Genomic DNA, 25,126 nt, shown 5'->3' with positions numbered 1-25,126 from the left:
AGATTAAGGGGTCTATGTACTAATAATCGCGCCATTATCCATCCCGCCGAGAATATTTTCACTTTTAATGAAAATATCCCAGCTACGTACAAAGGGGAACTCGCAGGGACAACGGTTGCGGTAAATCGTTGTCCCCGCGGGGGAAGCTGACGCTGCACATTCGCACAGCGTCAGCTTCAGTAACCGGCCGGGGGCTGCGGGGGAGAGATCGAAAGATCTCTCTCCTGCACCTGGAACCCCTATAGGCTCAAAGCAGTTTATGCTGTCTCTAGATGGTATAAACTACCAGGGCTAAACTCCAAATAGCTTAGCTTTTTGGAGTTTAGTACATGGGGTCAGATTGTAGCCCCTATTGACAATAGTGGGGACTGCAATCTGAAGTGCTAATTAGCACTTGGCCAGAGATATATGTGAAATTTCCTGCATTGTGCTATTATTACACAGCAACAATTAGAAGCTGCAGTTTCTGCATAATTTTATGTAAAAATCAGCTTGATACATAGGCCCCCTAAGTCATGAATGTTTCGCCATGAAGCTGTTGGTATATGGCGCGTGCCACTGTGCTACCTCTATGCTGCCCCATAGGGGAACCGTCTCCTTCACCAAGATGGCCACCGTTAAGTACTATGCACATGTGCGGTGCTAGGTGTTTCTTCTGGGTTTGAGCGCCATAGTAGTTCACAGCTGTGTAGTACTCAGCTCCATGGGGAACCTGCTAGATCCCGGCTATATTACCTTCCTACATACGTGACTGCCTGATCCTCTGTATGCTCTTCATCTAGGCTGCCTGTATGTTTGACAGTGAGTACGTCTGCACAATATCTCAGGTTCCTGGTTAAGTTCTATTATTATTATTATTATTTATGTATATGGCGCCACAAGTGTTCCGCAGCGCCTTACACAGTACATAAACAAATTGTTGACAAGCGACTTACAGTACAATACAATACAGGACCAGGACATGGATAATATATATTGCTACATTAGCGACCATAACACCCAGATAAGCAACAGAGCGTAAGCAGCCAAGTGTTAGGTGCCCTAGTGGGGAGTAGATGAAACTAAAGTAGGGAGAAGCACAAGAGGGTAGAGGGCCCTGCTCATAAGAGCTTACATTCTATCTGCCTGTTGTGCCTGGCTCTCTATTATTTCAAGTTCAACTGGTGTCTATTAACTATAAGCTGTGTACACCACAAAATATTACACACATCTCAACAGAATCCCTATATACTTGTGTGCTTTGATGCCCCCACTTTATGCAGAGCATAGGACCCAAAGGTGGACCGATACATGACAACACACTTGCACTGTGGGCCTGATTCAGACCCGCTCGCAAGCGCATAGCGCTCACAAGCGGGTCGATGGTGGCCCAGTGCGCATGGGCGGCGTGCGCACTGCGCGTGCCCCGAAGCAAGCGCAAAAATCACTCGCTCCGTGTCTCACTACAAAAGGGGCGGCTGTCGATGTTGATCGACAGGTCGCCCCGTTTTGTAGGCGTGGCCGGGGGTGGCTTCACAAACGAAGGCGTTCCCAAGCGAACGCCTGCCATTTGTGGGCGGCCCCACTGACATCACCAGTGATGTCAGTGAGAGAGCTTCCGGCTCTATTAGAGCCAGAAGCTCTCTGGGGCTTGCGGCCACGAGACCCTACCACAAGGGTCTCGTCGCAAGCCCGATGGTCGTGATGGTCTTGACCATCACGACCATCATCCTGGCCGCTCGCAATAGCTGTGGGTGGCTATGCGAGCGGCTAGGAGGCCACAACTAAAAAAATCAGCGCCCGTCCTGATTCAGAGCGAGCGCTCGCTTTTTGCGAGCGCCTCTGAATCAGGGCCAGTGTTCCACCGGTTTGGGTACGATATGCGGTCGAAATCCTCACACCAGCATCCCGACCCAGGTTCAATGCCGATGCCTAAAGTTAAGTACTCCTAACCTAACCCCTAACCCTACCACTAACCCTCCCTCCTCGCAGCCTAAAACTAACTCTCCCCCAAGTGCCTACCCCTAACTCTCCCCCTAACCCAGTACTTACCTTTGTGATCCCGGCGGTCGGGTTGTCGGCGCCGGTATTCTGATAAGTGTCGGGATTCCGGCATTGGCATTTTGACTGCCGATATCCCAGCGGTTGGGGTTCTGACCACATCCCTGTTCCACCGGCACTGCCTGCGATACACCTAAATAGCCAGCGTGGAAAAGCTCTGATAGGTCATCAGCATCATATAAAATAAATACTATATATATACTATATAGCATTTAATTTGTTGATCATTTTTATGCCACAAATATTCATAAAAGAAATAACAAAATAAATAAATAAATAAACTTGCAAAAATATTTCTTATTGACTTAATGTATTTTTATATCCTTTCGGAACTTTAGAAAAATAAATTCATGATCGTAAACGCCTGCTTCCAATAAAATGTACAACAAAAGATTCAGATTTACAACCAATAGTTGTGGGAGGTTTTACGAGTTGTACATTTCAGACAAACTAGAATTAAAAAACATTTGCCAGAAATATGGCTTTCCCCTGGTACTAGTTATTTATTTTCCGAATCATCAAGAAAAACTCATTGGAATTCTTCAAGATACCAAAAAGCTTTCCATTATACTGCATTCCGCTGTCAGCGTTCAGTAATCTACAGCGTATTCCCAAAAATTGAATAGCAGATTCATTGTGATTATTCTGCAGTATCCCACAGCGGAGACAAAGCTTCAGTCTGTATCAGATTTATTGTTGGTAATTAATATCTCCCTGCTGAGCCCTCCCTTAGCTTAGGGAGTGTTTGTGGCTAGGAGCCTAAGATCCATCCTTCCAAGGATAAAGTTGAATAAACTTCAATCGACACCTCAAATTTAATTCAGAACGAATGTCTTCAATTTTAAAAAAAAATATATATATAGATTTTTTTATAGATTTTTTAATTTGGTGGTTATTTCAGCTAAATTGGGTGTGATTTACCTTTAGCTTGGTTGTCCCAACTTCTGAAAGGCAATAAACAATGCTTTGCCAGCAGGGATGGGTCTGTTTATTGTTTTTTGAATACTTATAGGCAGACAGACAGATGGCGTACGCCAATTTAATAGACAAAGTTTCCCATTTTACTCAAGGCCAAACCAGGTCTTATAAGGATCTTGGACGTCCAAGGCTTAAACTCATGTTCTTGCCTGAAGACATAAAAAAAAGATTTCTCAGCCAATTGAATTTACAATGGGACCATGAATCAATGGCCAACTCTTTACAGTAGTTGCTCAGAACAGACTGTTACCTGCAACCAGTTTACCAATAGCAGGTCTCTCAGGCCGAATGGGATTATGCCGATCATTTTTATAAAAGGTGTGAAAGAAAGATCTGCCAATTTGTAAGCTAAGGCAAATCAACCCACTTGGCAAATCCATTCCAGGCCCGTTGCCATCAGTAGATCAGACCATCATCACCTTTAGCCACCGGTAGATTTACATAAACTTCTGAAAACAAAAGTGGCGGGAATGCCCGTGGTAACCAAATCAAATTCTAGTTCTCATTTATCTAGTACAGTCTAGGAAATGATTGATAGGATCTGATTGGTTGCTATGGGTAACAACTCTACTTTGAAAATGATAACCACAGTCTGATTGGTTGCCAAGGGCACTTTTCCTTTTTAGAAGTAGTTTTAAATCTACTGTAAGACAATCATTTTAATAGATTGCTGATTTTAGAATTCTGTGTATTCGTATATCTACAATGTTTTACTTATTTTATTAACTATTGGTGTAATGCATTGGTGGCAATTTTATCTGGGCTACTGATATAAGGCACTGGTCCTCAATACTTTCTCTCCTAAGTACCCATTTGCGTTATTTGTACCTACACCATTTGCAAAGTGAAACATCTGTAATTAATATAATTGCTAATAGATAAAATGTTTAGGCCCCGACATATATAAAAGCAATAAATGTCCTATAAACTATATTTTTATATACATCTCACATGTTACAATTTACCCACTTTTGCTAAAAAAACAAAGTTATGCCTCTAACACGGAAGCGCCAGTGGCCAGCATCTGTCAATAAGGTCTTTGTACCGGGCCCTAACATTTCTAATGGCGGCCTTGGTGCCACCTAGTGGCCAGTGGTATGGGTGGCAGCACTGTTCATGGGGTTTAAATAATGATGGCCAGCACTGCAAGGACTGAAAATATAGCAGAACAAAACACAGAGGCCCTGATTCAGAGCCGGACGCTCTGACAGAGCGCTCGCTCTGAATTAGGGCCGGCCTTCTTGTTTTTTAGAGAGGCCTCCGGGCCGCTTGCATAGCTGTGGGTGACCACCCACAGCTATAGTGAGCGGCCAGGAAGATGGTCGCGATGGACAAGACCATCACGACCATCGGGCTTGCGACAAGACCCTTATGGAAGGGTCTCGTTGCCGCATGCCCCAGAGAGATTTTGGCTCTCACAGAGCCGAAATCTCTCCCACTGACATCACTCGTGATGTCAGTGGGGCCGCCCCCAAACGGAGGCGTTCACATGGGAACGCCTCAGTTTGGGCAGCCACTCCCCCGGCCCGCCCACCAAAGGGGGCGTGCTGTCACTCAACAGCATGCCCCCTTTGGAACGAGACCCGGAGCGAGGGTTTGCCCGTCGCTATCCGGGTCTCGCGCATGCGCACTGGGCCACCATTAACCCGCTTGCGAGCACATAGCGCTCGCGAGCGGGTCTGAATCAGGCCCACAGTTAGCAAACACGGCCTGATTCACTAAGGATTGCTATTCTGCTTGTACGCAGTTGCTATTATCAGCGGTGACATGTAAATGTTTGCATTCGCATTGCGACATCAGGACGCCCATTTCCCCTTACTCACACCCGTATACTTGGCCAATATAGAGAAACAATCGGTAACATTGAGTAACATCGGACCCATACGCACAGTTAATACAGGTCAGACCTTACTCAGGAATTGCTTACTTCAGTGCACGCTATGAGGCCTCAGGTGGCGTCTGGTATGGCAGTGTCTAATTTATGCAGGCCCATGCAACGGCGTTAAAACGCACTGGCACGCCTGCATTCGCCCGACCAAGCCGTCACCACCCACAAACCGCACTTCCTGTCAATCACTCTGCCATGGGTCTGCGCATCCTCTGCGATTGCAGTTCCGATAATGCCTGGCTCGCGCACTGCGATGCATACGCATGAGCAGTGCGAATCAATCGACCAATTGCGTGCCTGTAAGCAACTGCGTTCCTTGCTGAATCAGATCCACCGTCCCCTAAATTTGTTCATGATATACTCAGGGGAATAATATAAATAACGGTTAGTGTCCCTTTAAATACTGAAATTTTCTTTAAAAATCTAAAAAATCGTAAATTAAAAAAATAAATCATCATAAGATTACCGTTACTGCATTCCTGATATATTTTTGTATTTTACTACGGAATGTGATGTGAATCTTATTAGGTTACCTCTGACTAATTATGATTTCTCACAAAGGCTAGAGAGCTACTCAAAATGCAACAGATGTCTCCTTTATTATCCCAAGCAGAGTTTCTGTCCTGACAAGTTTCATGCGCGCGGCGTTGTCAGGCTGATGGGGGACGCTGAAGCACAGATTTGGCTGGATGCCGGCGCAGTAGAGAAATTTGCTGTGCATACGGTCTGACCACATTCATTCACAGCGTGATCAATGGCCCCAGTACAAGCAGTGGAAGTGTCCAAAATGATGAAGAGACATCCACTATACATCTGTTTGTTCCTTTATTTCCTAGTCCCCCGCATTATCACAAAGCTTAAATGGAAAACCCAGTTGAATTACTTTTTTTTTTTTTAATAAATGTTCAGTGTTCTGTGCATGTTTGCATTATTGTATGTATGGCATGCAGTGTGTGCTATACAAATTAAATATCATCCCTCGTTTCATCAAATACAAAAAAAAAAAATATTTCTTGTATGATTCACCTTCTTTAATTAAAATAAATAAGCTTTATAGAGATAAATTGTATATTCTAAAACATAGGGCCTGATTCAGACCCGCTCGTGAGCGCATTGCGCTCGCAAGCTGGTCGATGTTTGGCCCGTACGCATGCGACCGCCTCCGGCAAACGTATGCGCGAGCCCTAGCGAGCGACGGCAGCTCCGTCGCTCTGGGGCTCACTACAAGACGGGGCGGCTGTCGATGCTGATTGACAGCTCGCCCCGTTTTATAGGCGGGGAAGAGGGGTGGCTGCACAAACGCAGGCGTTCCCTTAGGAACGCCTGGCGTTTGTGGGCGGCCCTACTGACATCACGAGTGATGTCAGTAGTGGACTTCCTGCTCTATTAGAGCAGGAAGTCCACTCGGGCTTGCGGGAGCCGAGACCCTCCCGCAGGGTCTCGCCGCAAGCCCGATGGTCGTGATAATCACGACCATCGCCAGGCCTCTCGCACAAGCTGTGGGTGGTCACCCAGAGGTCGACCTGTCGACCTATTGCATGTCGACCATCTAGCGTCGACCTATTGACTGTCGACCTATTCATTGTCGATCTTCTATCTGGATACCATGCAGAATGGTGGGGTAAGTCTAGGGACCCTGTTTTATTCATGTTAAACTACATGCCTCTGGGAGCCACCCACATACAAATTCCTCATAGGCACCTTGTGATTCTTGTTTGACCCTCAGTAGAGTTTCTGCAGCTGACAAATGACATTGAGAGTGTCATCAGCATAGAGGTGACAGCTAAATCCAAAAGATTTCATGAGGGATTCAAGAGACAGTGTAGAAAAGGAAGAGGGCAGAGGAAATAACACTGGTCCCCTCCTCTCTTCCCGGCTGCCGTCAGCGAACTGACAGCAGCAGTAGGCTCCAGGCACTAGTCTGTGCCCAGAGACTACTGCACAGCCATTTTCCTGGTGCTTTCCTACTGCGCATGTGCAAAACACCAGGAAAATGGCCGCATATATATATATATACACTTACTGTATATGTATGCACTGTTACACGTTATAAACCCATTGATATACAATAAATGATAATTAGCTTTGGTATAACAGGAATAATTGCTTAATGGCATCATTATTACAGTCATTACAGCGGGAGAGTGGGTGGATTCTGCGAAATGTGCATAGACATGACTGGCCAAAATGTAACGGTACTTGAGCCTGAAGAGGCATAAGGTGAGCGGCTGGCAGGAGAATCACTTGCTCACATTGTGAAGGCTGGCACAAGTAATCACTCACCTGACAGGCCAGGAAACAGGTATTAATAGGGATCTAGCTACAGGCCAGCGTCACTGGACTGTACAATCCCAGGAGATGCTCTTGGAATGTTGGAAACTCAGAACTTTGTTCTATATACAAATTGCAGGACAGAGCTGTGGTAAAAAAAATAAATGCTCATTTACTTTTCAAGGAAATCAAAGTGTCTTTAAAAAAACCAACAACACTGCCCCACTCTAATTTTAAATATTATTAAGATGATCACTCCATCGTTTGCAAAAGAGACGGGACATCATGAGAGTGCCACGTCCCATTGCTTCTCACTCTGGAGGCGTTTTCGCACTCTGGAGGGGATCGGTATGATTTTTCCGCCGGTCGCATGGTGGAAATCCTGAATGTCCATTAATGTAAGTATGCTAAACTAATTCCCCCCCCCATCCCTCCCTTAGGGGTGCCTAACCCTAACCTTCCCCCCCAAATGCCTAACCCTAATCCCCCCTCTAAGTGCCTAAACCTAACTCTCCCTTCCCCGCCGCCTAACCCTAAGCTCCCCCCGGAAGTGCCTAACCCCCCCTTCCCCTAGCCTAACCCTAACATCCCAGGAGAGTGCCTAACCCTAACTCCCCCCGGTAGCCCTAAACCTAACCCTCCCCCCCCCGTGGCTGTCCACACCCGGCACCCAGCTTACCTTGGATCGGTAAGCCGGGTGTCGGGCTCCCGGGGAAAGATCTAATGACAGGCGTCGGGATTGCGACGCCTGTCATTAGACACTTGCCAGGTTTAGACAGTCGGGAAGCCGGCGGTCGGGATTCCGTCTGTTGGCTTCCCGACTGCTTCTCCTCTGGAAGCATGGTCTCACATCACACCCCCGTTGCTTGTCACTCTGGAGGCTTGGTCTCATATCACGCCCCCGTTGCTTGTCACCATGGGAGCGTGGTCTCGCATTACGCCCCCCGTTACTTGTCACTATGGGAGCGTGGCCTCGCATTACAGCCCCATTACTTGTCGCTCTGGGGGCATGCACAACTCTTCCCAAGCTGCTGGGCTAAACCCAGCCTCTCCATACAGCATGCAGTAACCTCCCAAACCCATACTTGCCGACAATCAGCTCCAGCCTTCCGGGAGGTAGCTGATTGTCGGCTAACAGCGGGGGCGGTCATTGGGGGCTGAGCCGGGGGCGGGCCAGCCAGTTGGTGGTGCATTGAGGGTGGAGCCGGGGGCGGAGCCGCACGATCGCGTCATCGTGGCTCCGCCCCTCTTCACAATGCCGTTATTTTCGCCAGTGTGAAGCAGGGGGCGGGTCCGCGATGACGCGATTCAGCGCGAATCGCGTCACCGGCTCCCCCGCTGCGGGGGTTTCTAATCTTTTCAGGGGGGAGGACGGGAGGGTCGGAGGCTTCCGGGAGGCTTGCCTGCCTTTCCGGGGGCCGGGAGCGGCACCCGAAAATCGGGAGGCTCCCGGCCAAATCGGGAGGGTAGGCAAGCCTGCAAAACCCCACCCACCCACGGGACACGGCGGCCCCATGGTGGGATGGCAGGACAGTGTCCGAAAAGTGGGACTGCTCCACCAGGACGGTTGACAGATAAGCATTATATTCGCCTGTGATGGTTTTAGTTTATTCATTGCTTACGTTCCTATTCTCCAGTCCTTATGGACTCTTGGACAAGTAAACCGCCCTGTTGCATGCCACCCATCTACCTAGTGAAGTGGGCTGGACGGGGGCTAACTGACACAACTGGTAATGCTGACCACAACACCTGCATTTGTTCCTCCCCTATGGGGTTAGGCCACGCACACACAAGTAATGGACTGATTATATAAATATATAGCTACAATACACAGAGGAAATCCATTTGCTTATAGGTGTCTAGTAAAATTTACAGGAAGGCATTCACATATCAAAAGGCCAGGAAGGAGGGAGTAATAATATGAGAAATACCCATCAAAGACATTTTATGCCTAAAGCAACCATACAACAATATTTCTACCAGAAATTTAAAAAAAAGTGTCAAAAAGTATAAACTCCTCGTGTGGCCCAGTAACACATCAGGCACTAAGGACCTGATTCAGACCTGCTCTCTAGCAAGCGATCGCTTGTTGCTGGCGATGTTTGCAAATGTGTGCATGCGTATAGTGCACGTGCGCAAACTAGTACGAGCGATCGGGAAGTGCTCGCTCGCCCTGCAAAGACAGCCCAGTGGAATGAGTGACAGGTGCGGCTGTTTGTGGGTGGTAACAGGGGCAGGGCAGTAGTAATGGGGGAGTGGAGTTGCGGACGCAGGCATGCCTGAGTGTTTCAATGCCGTTTCAGAGGCGTGCATAATTAACAGGCAGCGTCATAATACACGTCACCTGGTTGAATTATACTCTGAAGTGCTCGCAGTGCTTGCGGTAGGGTACAGTCAACCGCAAGCGCTGCGGTCAGATCCGATGGAACCCGATGTACCAATGGTTGTATATACTTCCTGGAGATGACGTACGCTAGTGGGCGGCTAAAGACAGGCTGGTGGGCGTCTACATACACAAAGTGATCGCTCGCCAAGACATAGTGAGCGTTCTTATGCCTTGCCGTGCAATCGCCTGCCTTGACGCCACTTAGCTGAATTTCCATACGTTGGGAGCGAGCGGCCGCATCTAGCGAACGGGTCTGAATCAGGCCCTAAGTACTATTCATTCTGATAGCACAGTGCTCAAGGCTAACAGAGCCCGGCTGCCCCTTTAAGTCATTACAGACATGTTATGCAATTAAATATTTCTGTCTGGCACATTAATTATAAATTCTTTAGAACCCAAATCATCTTTGCCTGTATTTTTCAGCTCTTTGAGAAAAGAAAGTATTGTCCGTGCAGAGAGTTTTAACAGGGGATTCCCTTTCATCTGCTGCGAGTTTCTCATTTCCCTTTCTTGTTGCAAGCTGTGACCTTAAATTTAATTAAATGTACTTTTAAAGTGGTTTCACTTCTGCAGCCTTTAAAAAAAAAAAAAAAGGAGGATTTTATTTTTATTAACCTTCCTTTAATAATGCACTTTGTCCCTTTAGAAATCTCCTTTCCTGCTGATTCATTATGTGTGGGTAAGCAGACCGTGACATGTTAAAAAGCATCTTGATAGTATTTGATATTCAGTACTAACAACATATCGAGTCATAGGAGATTTTTAAGGGGGGCAGTGGGGGAGGCAATCTGCATACTGGATGTGCCAAGACAGTAGGTAATTTGCATTTAGCATCCAGAAACACTCTGCTTGCAATCTGTCTCCCTTCACTGGGTTTTCATTTTTATAACCTTCACCACATAAGAGGGAGTGAAAGCAATATCAGGCGACTGCAAAGCAATGAGGAGTTACAGCGTTGTAACCTTGGGTGATGAGAAGTTCATGCAATGCAGGGGATACAAATTGCGAATACTTGACCACCTAGTAGCAGGACGGTGCGTGCACCCAATATTCACTTACAATGCTGTTGCCTATTCATGAGACTTCCGAGTTAATCATATGACACATTGGAAATACACAAAGTGAGATATTCGCGCAGACAAGATTTCCTGGCCTCTTCCTCTCAACTGAGGCGGCAGGCTGCGGGACCCCATGGGTCATCGCAGCCGGCCCATGTTACGCAGATTATCTGATGCTGCGTTGGACAACGCAGCTCGGATAAGTAATGCACAGGCGCAGCTTTGCGATTACATTCCTTGCTGAATCAGGCCCTGTGTTCACAATAATGCGTCCCAGCTCAATCACGGCGCACTTAGCGTGTCGCACTGTCATGCACATTTATAAAGCAATGGTTCTACGCGTGTCCATGGTGCGTGGTGTGGAAGTTAGAGCTGCCAGGTCAGTCTTTTACAGCTAGACATTATAAATTTGAGTGTGGTACAAAAGGTCAACATCCAGACTGCCGACATTGGCTTTATGTCGACACGTGACACGTACAATTTCGACATGGACATAATGTCGACATTTCGATAATGTCAACATTGTGACATAGCCGGTTTAGCATATTTGAGCCCAGGGACAGTTTAAGAGAGGAGGGTGCCCTCTTCTCCGGCGGTGCAGTAGGCTCTGGTTTTGGCCTAGAGCACATGCGCTGGTCTCCAGGAACATGTCACCCAAGCTATGTTCTTGGAGACTTCTCTACTGCACATATCTCAAGGAAAATGGCTGCCTTGCCATTTTCCCAGTGATTTCTGTCTGCAGCGCCGGCCGACGCAGGATTCCGGAGAGGTAAGTAAAATTATATGTGTGCACACACCCTGCACCCATTATAGATACGACAATGTTTGAGCCCTAACTCTACGCTAACCCTAACCGCAGCCTAACCCTAAACCTAACACTCACATGTGCTTGTCAACATGACAATGTCGAAATTATATCCATGTCAACACTGTGAATGTTGAGATTTTGCCCATGTCGATACTCTGGTGTTGACATTCCCGAATGCTGACATAATGACTGCATACCATAAATATACATGCTGAATGGCGGGCCTTGCATTTAATTCGAATGTGGACTGCAAAGCCGTAACTAGACTTTTTTTGGCCAGAAAGAGCATTGGCCCAAATAGGGACATAAGATGCAAACCCAGAATTTCCACTATTTCTGATGGCAGCCTCATGGGCTACCATCAGAAATTGTGGGACAGATAGCTCCATGTGTAAAGTGTCTGACTGCCAAGTGAGAGGTGATAGATTTGAGTCCCGGGTATGACAGTATTTTGAATTTGTGTGTGTAAATAAAAGAGGATGTGACTGAAGGTGCTTGGGGAGGTGACTAGAGGGAGGGGGAGTCAACCAGGGAGGAGATAGGGGAGGCCAGGAAATGCTGGGGATAAAAGAAAAGGAAGCTACAAGTGAGAATGATTATAAACAGAAATTGACAGGCCCAAACAGCGCCCCCTGCCCTGCGGAGCACATGTCGCACCACCCTAGTTACGGCCCTTGTGTAATGCATGACAGTTTTAGGATGGTACTTACGGGGGTTCTGCATAAAGTCTGCCCTTAGCTGTGACATCCAGCGTACCAAACACCGCAATTTCCGTCTTCTAATATGAAGCGCTCATAGATAGCTCGAGGCAACAGGATCAATGTCCAATTCGACCACATTTTCCAACTAGCATGAGTCCTGCTCTTCAGGCATAGACCACAGATCAGGGATGGGCATCCAATATATAGACCCACTGGCAAGATCGATCTGTAGGGTTTGATCCTGGTGTGATATCTGATCGATGCAGACAAAGCGATATATAGATCGACTGGATTGATAATTCCTTGGCGATACAGCAATAAATACAGAAATACTGTAAATGAAGAAAGAATACAGGGGGGCGGGGGCTATGCAGACATGTTGTGACTGTCACTGTATTCCAGGGACAGAATATATTTATTCAGAAAAACAGCAGAACTGCAAACAGGTGGCTGCACAGTCACCACTATGGCGCTATGTACAGTCAGGATGAGAGTAACACCCACCCCTCACCTTGTGCCATTCCCTGGAGCCACAGACCCAAAGACATATTATTATTATTACTATTATTATTATGACTACTACTACTAATAACTTTGATTAATATGGCACCATAACAAAATGATAAACTATTGCAATAAATACATAGGATAATCAGAAACACAATTTAAAAACCACACACAATGGGGACTAGGGGAGCAGAGGGTGGGATACAAAGACTCACACAGAAATGGGGAGTAAGGAGCAAACAGCACTCACGGGGAGATGTATCAAGCGGTATCCGGACTATAGATAGACTGTTAGAAGGTCGGTAATGTCTAGATCAGGGATAGGCAATAATCGGCAATCCAGCTTTTGACGAACTACACATCCCAGCATGCCTTGCAACAGTTTTAGCATGGCCAAATAGCAAAACTGTGGCAGGGCATGCTGGGATGCATAGTTCTACAACAGCTGGGGGGGCACTAATTGCCCACCCCTAGTCTAGATAGACACCAGATGTTAGACAGACAATAGGTTGACAGGGACAAAAGGTCAACACACTAAAGGTCAACATGGAAGAAGGTCGACAGGTACAGATGGTTAGGCACGTACCCCGATGGTTAGGGTTAGGCTCCAGGAAGGACGGTTAGGGTGAGGCACCTGGAAGGATGGTTAGGGTGAGGCACCAGGATGGTTAGGGTTAGGCACTAGAAGGTATGGTTAGGGTCAGGCACCTACCCCGACGATTAGTGTTAGGCACCAAGAGGGAGGGCTAGGGTTAGTCACCAAGGGAGGGTTATGGTTAGGGTGAAGATTAGGATTAGAAAAAAAAAAGTACCAACCATTTGTGCGTGGGAATGAGAGGAGGTGGCCAAAGCTGAGGTGAGGCGGCGGTCGGTAGAGGAGCGGAAGAGGACAGTAGAGAGACTGGACAGACATCTAGCAATGCTATTGGAAGTAATGGATTCTTTCATAAATATTATTTTTTTCTTGTATTTTAATGTCAGTTTTCCAGCCATCTCATATATAGAGGCATATGCAAGTAGCCGCAGGGTTTCATCCGCGGCTAATTTTCAGGCAAAAGTCCCGCAACGCGGGGATTAGCTATTCAATTAAATAGCTTTTTCCCCGCGTCATTAAAACAGGATTTCCACGCGAGAACACACTGATTCTGCGAGAACTGCGGAATCAGTGTGTAATAACCTCTTGCGTGAGGCCGAATAGGGCGGCCACACGGAGATTACTTTACGGGGCATTTCCAATTAGCCGTGGGTAAACCCCACGGCTAATTGGAAATGCCCCATAATGTACATCATTTTGATTAAAAAAAAAACCATCAGTTACAATATATCTATATATGTATAAAAGGCTAACGCTGCCCCTCACCTCTACAGGGGGAATTCACGTGTGTTGTGCACCAGCGGCCACCAGATGGCGACCGATGGAGCACTTCAATTGTTGTTCCATTTGGGTGTGCACAGCTGACGGCGTTGACATTTCTACTCGCAGCCTCCCGAACTGGCGAACAGAAATGACCGAAAAGTGACCCGTTTGATCGCTCAAACAGGACTTTTTGTAGGTGCGACAATGTCCCATCATTTGGACGGGCTGCTAACTAGAACATACAGTATTATATATATATATATATATATATGTATATATATATATATATATACACACACACAATATATATATATATTTGCACTAAAGGGATTGAGCTAGTAATTATAATTCTGCAATTTATTCAAATCCCTGCAGTATGGCCTCACAGTGGACAGCCGCATGCAAAGGAACTAACTACTGCAGAAAATTAATATACGTACTTGTTTGGTATTCATATACAGTATGTCCTGGTTTTACTCACTGTGCAGATAAGAGTGGAAACGCAGGAGCCAAAAGAATTGCAGGACCTAATTTCAAACTAGAGACAACGTATCAGATACTTGCAATATCTGCAGGGAACGTGAGAAGTTGTCATCATATTTGAACAAATTGATCAGATCCCAGGGGCCGCCGGTTGTGAGGGTCCCACACCTAGGATATTGCAGCAGCAGCTTCCAGTTAGTCAGGGAGCATTTTCTGATGACAGATGAAACACACATTTGTCACATGTGAAATAATATTTTGCTATATTTTAACAGATGTATCTAGTAATGGGTACATTACATAGCACAAGGAGAAAAAAGTATGTCAATATTTGGGTGCACTAAATTAAAACATACCTTTTAATTCAAACTATTCAATCAATTCCATATAATATACCATCGAGTTTTATTTAAAAAAAATAAATTCTAAATAAATTTATAGAAAAAGTGGAAAAAGAAATATAAAATTTTAAATATTAAAATTTAAAAAAAAAAAAACTGTGTGGAAAAAGAAATATAAAATTTTAAATATTAAAATAAAAAAAAAACTTTCTTTAAATTGTCTTCTTCACAATTCCAAAATATAAATTTGTCTGCATGTCATCATTTATATATTTGGGGTAAGTATTTTAGTGATTATTCATATGTCCTTTTAAATTAAACACATATATGAGATTCAAAATATATTCATTATTGAAATCCTCAATATTCTGACAATTGCCCACCAGTGGTGTCATGGTTATGTATATAAATGTGTGATGCTCATTCATAAAGAGAACATGGAATAGACTGGGGAGACACAGCATTGCCCTGCAGACTGGGAGTACAGATTCTCTTAGTGCAAAACAGCACACTTTCTGTGACCCATACAGTGACATAATCTATAGTACTTACAATACAGGGTGGACATTAAAAAAAAAAAAAGGTTATTTATTTTTCTGGGAGACTTGTTATATGCTGAATTTACAGACTGATAATACTATCTCTCTCACTTGACATATATAGCAGACATCTAGGAATATATTATAATATTGTAAATATTAAGTGGGCTAATACATATTATTTAATTGGAAAATCTACTCTATATTAGAGGAATCTGGACCTCATTCAGAGGTGGTCGTTAGATGCAAGCGGTCTCACAGAATCAGGGCGGCCGCTTGCATCCTGAACGGCCGCCTCCTTGTCGATCGTTAAGTGGTAACCCACAGCTTAACGACCGATCATGTTGATGGTCGCGATGGTGTTCACCATCGCAACCATCGGGGCTTACGACCAGATCCTAGGGTAGGGTCTGGGCACTCCTAAACCCCAGGGAGCTTCCTGCTCTGATGGAGCAGGAAGCTCCCCACTGACATCACTGATGTTGTCAGTGCGGCCGCCCACAAAACGGTAGGTGTTCGTAAAGGAACGCCTCCGTTTCGGAAATCACTCCCCTGGCCCGCCTACCAAACGGGGGCAGCTGTCAATCAACATCGATAGCCGCCCCTTTGGTAACGAGCTCCAGAGCGACAGAGTTTGTCTGTCGCTCCGGGGCTTGCACACACGCTGTGCGGCCGCTGCGCGTGCGCAGGTCAAACCATCGAGTCAGTTACGAGCGCATCGGCGCTCGCGACCGACTCTGAATGAGGTTCTGTGTCCCAAGGGAGACATTTTTATGTGCGATATATAAATAAAGGAGAAATAGGAATTTGCTATTATAAGCTTTCAGAGATGTCTATACCATGTTCTCCTTATGAATGAGCATCACACATTTATATACATAACCATGACACCACTGGTGGGCAATTGCCATAATATTGAGGATTTCAATAAAGAATATATTTGGAATCTCATATATGTGTTTAATTTAAGAGGACATATTAATACACTTAGTATATAAATGATGATGTGCAGACTAATTTATATTTTTGAATTGTGAAGAAGACAATTTAAAGACAGTTTTTTTGTAAAATTTTAATATTTAGAATTTTATATTTCTTTTTCCTGTTTTTTTTATAAATTTATTTACAATTTATTTATTTTAAATAAAACTCGCTGGTATATTATATGGAATTGATTGAATTTTAGATGTTTCAATTAAAAGGTATGTTTTTATTTAGTGCACCCAATATTGACACATTTTTTTCTCCTTGTGTTATGTAATGTAACTTGTACTGTGTCCAGTGGTAGCACCCCCTTGAATATATTGACATAAACTAAATACAGTAATTGGATAATAGGGGTATCTTTATAATTTGATCAGCTACATAGGGATCATTGGAACACCTGCGCGATAGGAGCGTGTATCTAGTAATGGGTACTAAGGGCTCGCGCACACCTATGCGCCTTTCACATGTTCATAACCTCCTAAAAAGAGTATTAACAATATGTAGAGTAAAAAGTTTATAGTTTAAAAACAAAACTACTGACTGTATAAGCCTCTATGCAGCCAAGGTTAATTTGAAATCTGAATAGTTTTTTTTTTCCTTTTCATCGCCATTAGATATTGATTCCAGATTTTGTTATAGTACAGCCATCATGAGGAGGCAATAACAAAGCAGGTATCACAGTGATAAATAGGCTTCCCCATGCACAGGGGAAAATGTACCAGGTTAGCGCCTGCGGTATTGAGTGATGTACAGTCCTTAATGCAAGAGGAAACACCAGTATTTCCTGCAATTGGGCTTCACTGTTTGGTAAAACTGCCCCTGAATTGCTATCACTTTATTATATACGGTGGAATTTGAATTTTACCAGAACCCTACTTCTAACTTCAGATACATTGCATTCCAACATCATTGAGGCTGGACAATATCATACATCCCCATTGTCCTGATTTCAGAGGGATATCACAAAAAAGATGTGGAGCTTACATGCAAGATCAAAAGTTGGTGCATTAGGGTGGATCGGGACCAGGTTTGGGTGTATTGATGGCCATCGGAGGGCGCGCCATGAAATGGTTTTGGCGTTACTGCCATCAGATGCCTTGCGATGTCATGCCACCATCATCACTGGATTGGAAACTTCGATGGTTGGATGCCAATCATCGGTTTCTGGTGACCATCACCATCTCAGTGTTGGCAGGTATGACATACTAAGATGGGCACCATAAGTGCAATAGCTCTTGCTGCTGTAAGAGTGGGGCCATGGGCGTAACTACCATAGGTGCAAGGCGTGCAGCTGCTATGGCACAGAGCTGAGGGGGGCCCATCTTCCTTGTCAAAGTTACATGTGTTTTATATATATATATATATATATATATATACATTTTCACCATTGGGTGGTACAAAGGGGCCCTTACAAACGATTGCTATGGGGGCCTTCAAATAGTAGTCGGGCATTGGGGCAGGCTGAGCCCGTTCCCAAATCCTCTCCTATTATAAGATCATTATGGTACACGGGGTTGGATACAGGATGCCAGTGCTCGGGATCCCGGTGGTCAGAATCCTGATGCCAGCATCCCAAGTGGGTCACAATTCCAACAGATGAAGGATGAGTATATTAGCCTACCCCTAACTCTCCCTCCCCACTGCCTAAACCTAACCTCCCCCCACCCTCGCAGCCTAAACCCTCCATCCCTAGTGCCTAACCCTATACTCCCCCCCCCCCCCCCAGTGCCTAACCTTCCCCAAGTGCCTAACCCCAATACTTTCTGTCGGATGCCGGCAATCAGGGTGCCGGGATTCTGACTGGTGTCAGGATTCCGACGCCATCCCGACAGCCAGGTTAATTACTACATCCCATATGTGTGTATCTATCTATCTATATATATATATATGTGTGTGTGTGTATATACTGCAAATAAAGGATATCAGTCAAGTAAGTCCTCCAAGTTAAACCAGTTCTCAGTTCTCAATCAGGATTCCCAGTCTCTCTGCAGAAGAATGCACATTCTGCTGAAAATATGTATCACCTAATCTTAAATTAATTTAGATAATTTCCTCGCAAGTAGCACTTGACATTGAGAAATGGCATTACTAGCACATAAATTATCTTTTCCATGATTCATTAACCCTCTTTTACCAAGAAGATAATGGGCTGTCATGCTGCACTGTGAGAAAGTGCTCGGCACTATCAAAAGGGCATTATGAAATATTATTCATGAACCAAAAAGTACAAACTGTGACTATTATGTTGATAAACCTTTCAGTCAGCGACAAGAATACACACCAGTCAGCCAGGGAGGGTTCCCCTGGCGACAACCCTGATGTTGCTGTACGGCAGCTGCATTCTCCTTTACCGATCACCGGAGGCTGTTAACTAAGAGAATGCAGAATTACCCATAGCGACCAATTAACATTAGCTTTCATTGTCTAAGTTGCAGTAATGGCGTCAAAGCTAATTGCTGATTGGTTAGTAGAAGGCATTGCCTGCTTGTACTTTGTTAGTAAAGAGACCCCTCTGGCTCATTTAAACAGCGATGTGCAGTCAGGGTAGGCAGAAGAGGCAGAGCCTCCCATGTCATACGCCTGAGATTTGATATAAAAGTAAGTAGAATAAGACAAATATATTTATAACTTATAAACATCTTCTTTGTTTATTGTAAAAAAAATGTATAGTTAACACTCACCAGCTTTGTGGAGCTCCCTGGGACAGCAGAGAGATGAGAGATGAGGCTGCAACAGCTCAGCCTCGGTTCTGTATAGTCAGACACTGCTTGCAGAGCTGGGGGCGGGGCCACACCTCAGGCAGTAAGCTGCACAGAAAGAGAGCTAATAGAGGCATGCCTCTAAATATGGGGGGGGGCGAGCCTTGTGCAGTGATGGACACCTTGGATGTGTCATGTGACTAGGAAGTGCACTGCAGTGTTTAGAGCTTGGAGTTCAGTTAGCAGAAGCAAGAGAAGACAGTGATGCAGGTAGCAGAATCAATAGCCACTGAAGCTTAGTGTAGTGAGGCGAGACTTACTGTGAGTAGGGGGTGAGACAGACTCCGAGCACTCAGACCCATCTCCATGCGTGCCTTCTCAGCCATTGACCTCACCGCACATCACTGCATTTAAAACATTGCTAAACTACAGTAGATCCCCTAGGATCATGCTGGGATTTGTAGTGCAATAAGTAGCTCTTTAGAATTGATCGTAATTCATCTCACTTGATTTTAAGTTCACTGAAAAACAATGCGTAAATAGTTGAAAAACTAAAATACATCACACATAAATGAAACACATTGTGGGGGAAATTGAATTGTTTCCTGCGCATCCAAATGAAATGAGTGCCCGACGGAGCTATTCAATTTGGGCACGCTTGTCATGCCCAAATTCACTGGGTTTAGTCATGTAAAGCAGCCAAATCCGTGTAAGCTATTGGGCACGCTGTCAAAATGGCAGTTTGGGTTCCCCAAACAGCTGCCTTTTTGCACATTTCTGTTCACCACTTCAGGAGGGTGCAAGCAGAAATAATGGGTGCCCACAGCATTCACACCTGAGCAACAATTGAATAGCTCCATTAGGAGAACAAAGAACCATTGAATGTCGCTCAGTTTTTACTTTGGAAGTGAGGATTAAGCAACGACTAAAACAAACCCAACTATAGGTAATTTAAAAAGACATAATGCTTCCTGGCAAACACCCATTTCTAATTTAATGGAGGACCAGTGGCAGAACAGCGAGTTGCAGGCCCAGGTTCAACAATATGGATTTCCCCCCACAAACACATACACCAACATCTTTGTGTGTGTCTACAAAATGGGTGTGGCCTCATGGGGAAGGGGGTGTGGCTTTAGCACCATATAGTAAACCGCATTAGTGACCAAAATATACTTCACACACCATTAGTGATAGCCATATATTACAGACAGCATTAGTGACCGACATATACCACCGAAAGCAATAGTGACCGCCATAAAGTACAGACAGCATTAGTGACTCCCATATACTATAGACGGTTTGGGTACGGGATCCCGAAGGTCAGGATGCCGACGGACAGAATATCGACATTGGTATCCCGATTGTCAGATTTCGACAGATTTCAGCAAGTATTATAACCTTTACCCTAACCCTTCCCCTAACCCACCCCTCCTGCAGCCTAACCCTCCCCTCCCCAGCCTCAAGCTAGGTACACACTAGACGATGTGTGTACCTGGTTGACGCACAATGCGATGAACGACATATCGTGTGTTCGTTTGACATGATCTGGTGATCAACTGCACAAAATATGTAATTCACCAGCCTAGGCCACAAGCATGGGGTCGTTCATCAAATTGACAGATTGAGCAGCATGTAGGCTCAAACTGTCAATGTGATGAACAACCCCACGTGAGTGTGCATGGTCGATCATAGTGCATACACACTTGCCAACATGGACAGTATGTCGGCCCGATCTGCCGTTGCGGGCAACAAATTGTCTTGTGTGTACCCAGCTTCACCCTAAACCTGCCCCTAACCCTACCTACTTACGTCTGCAAACTGTCGGTATTCTGACAGTCAGGAAGCTGTTGTCGGTATTGTGACTGTCGGGATGCTGACTACATCCCCTGACAGACAGCATTAGTGACCCTCATATATTACAGACAGCACTATATATTACAGAGAGCATTAGTGACTCCCATATACTGCAGACAGTATTAGTGACCGCCGTATAGTGCAGACAGCATTAGTGACCACCATATACTACAGACAGCATTAGTGATTGCCATATACTACAGACAGCATTAGTGACCCCCATGTACTACAGAAAGCAGTAGTGACCCCCATATACTACAGACAGCATTAGTGACCACCATATACTACAGACAGCATTAGTGATTGCCATATACTACAGACAGCATTAGTGACCCCCATGTACTACAGAAAGCATTAGTGACCCCCATATATTACAGACAGCATTAGTGACCACCATATACTACAGACAGCATTAGTGATTGCCATATACTACAGACAACATTAGTGACCCCCATGTACTACAGAAAGCATTAGTGACCCCCATATACTACAGACAGCATTAGTGATCACCATATACTACAGACAGCATTAGTGACCACCATATACTACAGACAGCATTAGTGATTGCCATATACTACAGACAGCATTAGTGACCCCCATGTACTACAGAAAGCATTAGTGACCCCCATGTACTACAGACAGCATTAGTGACCGCCATATATTACAGACAGCATGAGTGACTCCCATATAATCTAGACAGCATTAGTGAACCCAATTAATAGTCATTAGTGACTGCCATATACTACAGATAGCATTAGTGGCCCCCATATAATACAGACAGCATTAAACACCTAATTACATCTCTGAGTCTTATTAAAAAAAAACATCTTAAATCAGGATATATATTAAAGTGTGCCATGGACTTACATATTATATTTTCCCAACATATCTTGGTAGGGCTGGCTGTTGGCCTGACCTGTTATCGCAGGCTCTGTTGTTAGGCTAGTTAGGGGTTACGCGGTCCTCACAGGGTTACAACTAGATCCCCTTCCATAGATTGACCTTGACGTCATCAGTTACTGTCCAACGTAATTCCCAGCAGCGCCCTGCCCAGTTTGCCATTGTCTACATGCAGACAGCTCCCTCATTATAATGTTGCCAGGCTGTGGGCCCCTTAATTGAGTCTGGCCCCGATGCACCCCGGACTTACCTCGTTCAGGCATCCGTCATCGGGATTAAGATAGCCGTCTGTATTTCAATGCCTATCTTAACTCCCATGTTGGGATATCAGCGTCGGCATGTAGACCAGCGGCCGCAACGACATCCCACCAGAATGACTTCCTTCTCATCCCTTATGTTCACACAATTTTATCCCATGAATAGGATCAGGTGTCTCCCCCCTAAATTACTATGACAGCCTATAAAAAGCAGCTTAGTAGAAATGGTATCGAAATAAGCCGCTGGTTCAAATCCCAACCGCGGAAGCCCAACAGGAGGAGATCCCGACAAGGGAAGGTAAGTACTCTAACCCTGCCCTCTCCCCCCCTAACCCTCCCTTTGTGGTGCCTAACCTCCCCGGGCGGGTTGCCTAACCCTAACATCCACCCGATGGTGCCTAAACCTAACCCCCCCCTTCTCCAGGGAAATGATTATACTTACCCAGCCGTCGACATTCGGGATTCTGGCGGTTCGGGATGCCGACGCCGGTATCCTGATCTTATTTGGGATATCGGCGGCAGGATTCCAGCCGCGGTATATCGACGGCCGGCATCCCGTCCTCCGGCAATATCACTACATCCCGCTTAGTAATTACCGTTTTCCCGTTATTTCTTCAGACTGCTACTAATGATTCATAATGCGTCTTTTTGTTGTATATAATCCCAGGGTATTCGCAGTTGCTTATACTGTATTACTGTATATGCATAAAACATTGAATCCAAACAATACCACAAATAAATATATGTTAGCAATGAAAAAAAATCAGAATTTTATTTTTAAATCTGTAGTACACAGTGCGCCCAGTTTGAATACCAGTGATGTCACCTGCGGGGGAGGGGCTTGTTCACTGAATACACGTACATATGCCGACACAGGAGTGTAATAATAACACACTCCCAGTTGGGCATGAAATAATCTCTCTGTCCACAGCTGCGGTGGATATGACAGGTTGGGTCCATACAGAGGTCACACAAGCTCAATGATGACAGGGACAAATGCAGGCAGGATGGGAAAGGGGAGATCTCTGTAGTCTGCAGACTAATGACAATGAGTTTGCCAGTGTGTTTCAGCTGTCAGGGGTCAAGGAAGCAGTAGAAGAGTGCAGGCCCGGTGGACCGCTAATAACAGTCTGTGCGGCTTCATACTGCAGGCTGACAAATAACTGGATGTATGAATTGTGAATGCGAAATGTCATCGGTTTCCTTATCACAAGTCATATTTAAAGGAGAACAGTGTAAAGCAAGTAGTGTAATTAAATGAATGTTACATTCATCGCCACATAATCTGGTTCTCCATTATGGCTCTGCTGTTGATATACAGATGTGCCCTCGCTCATCTTTGCCGCCGAGGCATTGCGACGTCGCTCATGCATACGCCGCAAAACGCCAGCCCACGGCAGCATTCGCTTCATGCAATCGTATGGATCGCGGGAGCTAGAAAGACGCATGCGATCATTCACGGGCGGCAAATATGATAGGACACATCTGCAGATAATATGGCGCAGATTATGTTACAGAAAATGTTTTCATGTGACGGCTCTCGCCTGGAGCAACTGTGGTTGGTAGCATTAGACCACGGGTGGGGAACCTTTTTTCTGCCGAGGGCCATTTTGATATATATATTATTATTTGCAGGCCCGGTGCAGGCCACGCCTCCTCCGTGTGACGTCACATGGGGCGGGACCACAATCTCCGGTGATTACAGCAATGCCCGGAGCATCCTGAGGATGCTCCAGTGAGCTGTAAGGGCAGCGGTGTGACCATCTGAAGCGTCCTAAGGATGCTCCAGGTGGCGCTGCTGCATAGAATCTGGCTGCAGGGTATCATTCTAAGCACCCTGCTAGCCAGATGAGGCTAGCAGAAAAAAGCTCAGAGGACCAGACCAAATGATCAAGTGGGCCTTATACGGCCCCTGGGCCTGAGGTTCCCCCTCCCTGCATTAGACTGTTCATAATTAATTAGGAAAGCCTTTGTGAATAAGTATTGCGTTTTCATAAAGGAGGGCAGGACGTACAGAATGTATCACGGGTTGCATGCCGAGGTGACAATTCAGGTGTACAGTGCTATGATATAAATCCACTTCTACCCGACTTTCCACAACGTCACCCACTCCTTAAACTTCTGCATATGTCAGGCGTGGAATAAGTGTCACGCAACGTTTGGTCATTATTGCAGGTCTCTAGCAATGTATCCGGAGCCTGCTAACACAGCCAAAAAGGTCAAATAATAAAACCTATGATACAGTATACATCCATACAGTATACATCCATAGGCCTTACACCAAGAGCAAATTAAAGTATTTCGAAGATGGGGGATGTTACTGAAAGAAAGGCTGCATCTTTGGAAAACTTGACACTACTTTTGGACATACCATTAAATGAAAAAAAATAATTATAAGTTCAACAACATATTTAAATTGAGGATACATGAACGTTTTAAAGTGCCCACAATGCTCATAGAGAAAAGAATAAAATACCATCACAGTTAAAATTGATTAATCTTCACTAAGGGGGAAAATGCATGTCAGCTCAATGGCCGCCAAGTGCCTCTGGAATAGTGAGGTGAAGGCACTTCAGGGCAGGTAACTGCTCATTTTCTATCACACACCATAGAGCAGGGGTGTTCAACTCAAAAAGCTGCTGTGGTGCTCCAGTTGCTGTGGAACTACACATCCCAGCATGCCCTGGCACAGTTGTAACATGCCCTAATAGCAATGGCGTCCCTCCCCGCGGTGTCACCTGGTGTGGGGAGGGACGCTGAGCACGCGCCAGCGAAAAGGGGCGTGGCCTCGTGGGGCGGGGGCGTGGCCGCGCAGCCCGAACCCCGGTGGTCCCATTCTTGCTACTGGAGGGGGGTGCAGGAGGTGCCTTGTTGCTGTCCCGGCTCCCTTACAATGTCAGGATTCGAGTGCTGCGCTTAATGCTACAGTGCAGCACTCAGCTCCTGTCACTGAAGGGGAGTCTGCACCTTGGTGTCACCCCTCGTCTGGTGACACCCAGGTACGGGCCGCATCCCCCTTGTGACACCACTGCCTAATAGCAAAGCTGTCACAGAGAATGTTGGGATGTGTAG

General features: G+C 45.5%; 1 protein-coding gene across 1 annotated transcript in view; it reads left to right on the top strand.

Annotated features, from left to right (window-relative positions):
* Positions 1-25,126, top strand: part of CAMTA1 (calmodulin binding transcription activator 1) — a 1,701,345-nt gene that overhangs the window by 1,385,585 nt on the left and 290,634 nt on the right. The gene's annotated exons all lie outside the window — the stretch shown is intronic.

Source organism: Taudactylus pleione, unplaced genomic scaffold (assembly GCF_031769625.1).
Source record: "Taudactylus pleione unplaced genomic scaffold, aTauple2 ptg000673l, whole genome shotgun sequence".
In the NCBI taxonomy this organism is placed as follows: Eukaryota; Metazoa; Chordata; class Amphibia; order Anura; family Myobatrachidae; genus Taudactylus; species Taudactylus pleione.
Note: the sequence above shows the minus strand (reverse complement) of the source record. Positions and strands in the feature narration are given on the sequence as shown.